The following is a 6,596-nucleotide window of genomic DNA, read 5'->3' on the forward strand; positions in this document are numbered from 1 at the left end:
ATAGAGAGCGGGAGAGAGATAATAGAGCGAGAGGGAGAGATAATAGGGAGAGAGAGGTACATAGATAATAGGAAGTGAGAGAAATAATAGGGAGAGAGAGGAATATAGATAATAGGAAGCGAGAGAGATAATTAGGAGAGAGGGAGAGAGATAATAGGAAGTGAGAGAGATACTCGGGAGAGAGATATTAGGGAGAGAGGGAGAGAGATAATAGGGAGAGAGAAGGGGAGTGAGAGAGGGTGATAGACAATAGGGAGAGAGAGGGAGAGAGATAATAGGGAGAGAGAGAGGGAGAGAGATACTAGGGAGAAATATAATAGGGAGAGAGAGAAAGGGAGAGATAATAGAGAGAGAGCGAGAGAGAGGGAGAGCGATAACAGGGAGAGAAAATAGAGGGAGAGAGATACTAGGGAGAGAGATAGGGAGAAAATAGTGAGAGAGCGAGGGAGAGATAATAGAGAGAGATAATCGGGAGAGAAAGGGGAAGAGAGATAATAGAGAAAGAGAGGGAGAGCGATAACAAAGAGAGAGAGGGATAATAGGGAGATAGAGAGGGAGAGAGATAATATGGAGCGAGATAAAGATGGAGATAATAAAGAAGGAGAGATAGATGGAGAGAGATAATAGATAAAAGAGGGATATAGATAATAGGGAGAGAGAGAAAGATAATAGGGAGAGAGAGAGAGAAAGGGAGATAATAGGGAGATAGATAATATGGTGAGAGAGATAATAGGGAGAGAGGGAGATAGATAATAGGAAGTGAGAGAGATAATAGGGAGAGAGAGGGAATGAGATAATAGGTAGTGAGAAAGATAATAGGGAGATAGAGAGGGAGAGAGATAATAGGGAGAGAGAGATAATAGGAAGTGAGAGAGATAATAGCGAGAGAGAGAGAGGGTGAGGGACATAATAGGGAGCGAGAGAGGGAGATAGATAATAGGGAGAGAGAGAGAGATAATAGGGAGAGAGAGAGATAATAGGGAGAGAGATAGGGAGATAGATAACAGGAAGTGAGAGAGATAATAGGAAGAGAGCAAGGGGGAGAGAGATAATAGGAAGCGAGAGAGATAATAAGGAGATGGATAACAGGACGTGAAAGAGATAATAGGAAGAGAGCGAGGGGGAGAGAGATAATAGGGAGAGAGAGAGGGAGAGAGATAATAGGAAGTGAGAGAGAAAATAGGAAGAGAGAGAGAAGGAGATAATAGGGAGAGAGAGATGGACAGAGATAATAGGGAGAGAGAGAGATAATAGGAAGTGAGAGAGATAATAGGGAGAGAGATGGAGATAATAGGATATGAGAGAGATAACAGGGAGAGAGAGAAGGGGAAGAGATAATAGAGAGAGAGATAATAGGGAAAGAGCGAGAGAGGGGGAGATAATAGGGAGATGAAGGGAGAGAGAGATAATAAGGAGAGAAAGAGAGGGAGAGAGATAATAAGGAAGGATATAATATGGAGAGAGGGGGGAGATAAAAGGGAGAGAGATAAGAGAGATATAGAGGGAGAGAGATAGAGGGAGAGAGATAATAGGGATAGAGAGCTGGAGAGAGATAATAGAGCGAGCGAGAGGGAGAGATAATAGGGAGAGAGAGGTACATAGATAATAGGAAGTGAGAGAGATAATAGGGAGAGAGAGGAATATAGATAATAAGGAAGCGAGAGAGATAATTAGGAGAGAGGGAGAGAGATAATAGGAAGTGAGAGAGATACTCGGGAGAGAGATATTAGGGAGAGAGGGAGAGAGATAATAGGGAGAGAGAAGGGGAGTGAGAGAGGGTGATAGACAATAGGGAGAGAGAGAGATAATAGGGAGAGAGAGAGGGAGAGAGATACTAGGGAGAAATATAATAGGGAGAGAGAGAAATGGAGAGATAATAGAGAGAGAGCGAGAGAGGGAGAGCGATAACAGGGAGAGAAAATAGAGGGAGAGAGATACTAGGGAGAGAGATAGGGAGAAAATAGTGAGAGAGAGAGAGGGAGAGAGATAATCGGGAGAGAAAGGGGAAGAGAGATAATAGAGAAAGAGAGGGAGAGCGATAACAAAGAGAGAGAGGGATAATAGGGAGCGAGATAAAGATGGAGATAATAAAGAAGGAGAGAGAGATGGAGAGAGATAATAGATAAAAGAGGGATATAGATAATAGGGAGAGAGAGAGAGATAATAGGGAGAGAGAGAGAAAGGGAGATAATAGGGAGATAGATAATATGGTGAGAGAGATAATAGGGAGAGAGGGAGATAGATAATAGGAAGTGAGAGAGATAATAGGGAGAGAGAGGGAATGAGATAATAGGTAGTGAGAGAGATAATAGGGAGATAGAGAGGGAGAGAGATAATAGGGAGAGAGAAGGAGAGAGATAATAGGGAGAGAGAGAGATAAAAAGGAGAGAGAGGGAGAGAGATAATAGGGAGAGAGAGAAGGAGAGAGAAAATAGAGAGAGAGGGAGTGAGTGAGATAATAGGTTGTGAGAGAGATAATAGGGAGATAGAGAGGGAGAGATATAATAGGGAGAGAGAAAGGGAGATAGAGCATAGGAAGCGAGAGAGATCATATGGAGAGAGAGGAGAGAGATAATAGAGAGAGAGATAATAAGGAGAGAGGGAGAGAGATAATAGGGAGAGAGTGAGAGGGAGAGATAATATGGAGAGAGAGGGAGAGAGAGAGTGTGAAAGAGATAATAGGGAGAGAGGTGAGAGATAATAGGAAGAGAGAGGGAGAGAGAGATAATAGGGAGAGAGAGAGGGAGAGAGAGAGAGATAGATAATAGGGGGAGAGAGAGAGGGAGAGATAATAGGGAGAGAGAGAGCGATAATAAGTAAAGGCATAATAGGGAAAGAGAGAGAAGGAGATAATAGGGATAAAGATGGAGAGATAATAGGGAGCAAGAGAGGGAGAGAGATCATAGGGAGAGAGAGAGCGATAGGAAGAGAGATAATAGGGAAAGATGTAATAGGGAGAGAAAGAGCGATAAGAGGGAGAGAGATAATAGGGAGAGAGAGCGGGAGAAAGATAACAGGGAGAGAGAGAGGTACTGAGATAATAGGGAGAGAGAGGGAGAGATAATAGGGAGTGAGAAAGAGGGAGAGATACTAGAGGATGAGAGAGGGAGGGATATACATTACTCCAAAAAGTACGATCTTTGTCCCCATGTGCAGTTGCAAACCGTAGTCTGGCTTTGTTATGGCGGTTATGGAGCAGTGGCTTCTTGCTTGCTGAGCGGCCTTTCAGGTTATGTCGACATAGGACTCGTTTTACTGTGGATATAGATACTTTTGTACCTGTTGCCTCCAGCATCTTCACAAGGTCATTTGCTGTTGTTCTGGGATTGATTTGCACTTTTCGCACCAACGTACGTTCATCTCTAGGAGACAGAACACGTCTCCTTCCTGAGCGGTATGACGGCTGCGTGGTCCCATGGTGTTTATACTTGCGTACTATTGTTTGTACAGATTAACGTGGTACCTTCAGGCGATTGGAAATTACTCCCAAGGATGAACCAGACTTGTGGAGGTCTACAATTTTTTTAATGATTTTATTCTGATTTCTTTTGATTTTCCATGATGTCAAGCATAGAGGCATGGAGGTTGAAGGTAGGCCTTGAAATACATCCACAGGTACACCTCCAATTGACTCAAATTATGTCAATTAGCCTATCAGAAGCTTCTAAAGCCAAGACATAATTTTATGGAATTTTCAAAGTTAAAAGGCACAGTCAACTTAGTGTATGTAATCTTCTGACCCACTGGAATTGTGATGCAGTGAATTATAAGTGAAATAATCTGTCTGTAAACAATTGTTGGAAAAATTACTTGTGTCATGCACAAAGCAGATGTCCTAACCGACTTGCCAAAACTATAGTTTGTTAACAAGAAATTTGTAGAGTGGTTGAAAAACGAGTTTCAATGACTCCAACCTAAGTTCCTTTAGACGTGTCGTCATCCCAGGCGCTGGTGTTCAAGTTTCTGTCAGAGAATAGAGCAGGTAGAGTTTCACCTCTTGAAATCCTTCACTCCCCAATGTCTCCATCTTGTTCCTCTGTTAAGAGACGCTGTGATCATTTGAAATGTGAATCATCACAGTTTGGCTAAAGGCTCCCTCACGATCAACAGCAGAGATCAAACAGCTGCTGTAGTGCCAAAAGCCTGCCTCAATGAAAAATGTGTCATTCATTGAAATACAGCAGTAGGCTAATAATGGTCACACACACACACGCACACACACGCACGCAATCACACGCATGCACACGCACACACACGCGATTCTATATGTATTGCGATTCAGTACTGCGATTTTATTGCGATTTGATATTCAAACATATTGCTCAACCTATGTCTGCTGCCGAGAAACAAGCGAGAGCCATGAGAAAATGAGTTTTGATCAGTCATGGAAATAAAAGTGCTGAAAACATGTTGGCTCACTATTCAAAAAGATGATGGAAAACAAGCTATAAGATGAAAAATACAGGAGTTTTAGGGCAGGTACAGCCGACTAGCTCTAGCTAACATCACCTACAAATCCATACTTGGGAGTCAAATATCAATATAAAGGTATCGTCTAAAAATAATATTGCAATATGTAACTGTATCGATTTCCCCCCATCACTACTTAATACCAGCATAGTAATGTTGAATTCATGAAGCATGTAGCATGTTTAACATATGATTAAATATAGGTTGAGCTAACAGGTGAGTAACATACAGTAGTTTACGGAGCTAAAGTGTTTGATATGACAGGTGGACATTGAGTCTAACTGACACAACCCTGAGAGTCAAGCTGAGGGGCTGTCTAGAAAAATACACATGAGAAGAGACATGCCTGAGGAAGGGAACTCAACACCTCATCTACCCCCCACCAAACCTCCCCTTCCCAAGCTACACCTGTCCTTCCCATCAGTCACCAGTTAGCTGTGAGAAAGGTGGACTCAGACCAGATAATGCCTCTTTTTCAACCTTTTGTTGCTCTGAACATGAGCTTTTAAAACGATCTGTTTGTTACTGGAGAAGGTTGTTATTACTGGTCATTTTAGACTCTTATTTGTTTCCATGGCTTCAGAGGGTTTTTTCACCTGACAGAATCAGGTGATGCTGTTTAGAAAATAGGTAGAATACTATTGCCCTTTCTCCACTATTGTCAAACGTATGTTGTTGTCCCTGTCCTTGTCCGCATATAGTCTGTGTCCTTGTGAAGCTACAATTTAGTGCAAAACTGCAATCAGCCATAAATGGCATCACTGAACAAATGGAGGTTCTTCTTCAAGGATAGAGAAAAAAGGCTAGTGTCTTTTATTGACATGAGGTGAATCCTCACTCCCTCTGCCATGGTCAGATGTACACTCTAAGAAAAAAAGGTGCCATCTAGAACCTAAAAGGCTTCTTCGGCTGTCCCCATAGACAATCCCTTTTTGGTTCAAGGTGGAACTCCTTCAGTTCCAGGTAGAATCCTTTTGGGATCCATGTAGAACCCTTTCCACCGAGGGTTCTACATGGAACCCAAAATAGTTCTACGTAGAACCCAAAAGGGTTATCCTACAGGAACAGCCGAAGAACCCCTTTGGAACCCTTTTTTCTAAGTGTAGGATCTTAATTTGAGCCAGTTCGCTGCAGCAACAGGAAATGTGAAATGTTATGTGGATTATAATTAAAATTATAATTATAATTATAATTACATTTTTGTAGGGGTTGCTACATTTTTTGTAAGGGAAAATCAAGTCTGAAATGTCTAAGTGGAAATTCCAAACTTCAGAAGCCTTTAAAAACCTCAAATACACCACAAGTTTTAAATTTCCTGCATTGCAGGAAAGTTCTCCTGCAACAGGGTGATCAATTTAAGATCATATATCTGTACGTACCTACTCATTATGGCTTGTCATCACAGGCTGCTGACTGACTTTATTACCATGTACATTTCTGTATCGTTATCGTATTTTCGTGTTTGGTATCAGTGTGTCATCTGGATACCTAACACTCTGATAGGAATTGACTGAGCAGGTGTATAGTGGGCTTTCTGAGCCCTAGCCAATACACAAACATGAACGCATCTGCGCCGTGCACAAATTCCAATGATCAGAGAGGTCGACAGGTCAAATCTCACTCCCACCAGCCCTTTGGAACACAGGACGATCCTAACTAAAGGAAGATGAAAAACACCCAGACTTGCTCTCCCTCTGTCCACGTCAAGCCTTTTGTCTGAGACTTTCAAGGACAGAAGCGGTCACAAAAGTAATTTTTTCTCTATTGAAGATCCCTTTTCCCCACAGACCCGATGGCAGAATGGGGACAATAGACATGATGCAATCTGAGAGACACAACTAACACAAAACCCCCAGCTCCAACAAAGCATCCTGATGATAGATGGAAAGACCAATGGGGTGTGGTGCAGTTAGGAGGACTGAAGCTGTTTTGAACTAACGTTACTGTTAAGGTAGGATATAGGTAGAATGAAGTCTGGATATACTTTGAATGTAGGAAAGGGGGCATGAGAGTGTAAATGGACAAGGCCTCTAGAAGTGGCTGTGCTGAGACAGTCCTGATATTGGGCTGAAATTAAAGACTCTCAAGGTAAGATTAGATCCCAGTTGAGCTGCTGATAGGATGAA

Source organism: Salvelinus namaycush, chromosome 26 (genome assembly GCF_016432855.1).
Source record: "Salvelinus namaycush isolate Seneca chromosome 26, SaNama_1.0, whole genome shotgun sequence".
Classification (NCBI taxonomy): Eukaryota; Metazoa; Chordata; class Actinopteri; order Salmoniformes; family Salmonidae; genus Salvelinus; species Salvelinus namaycush.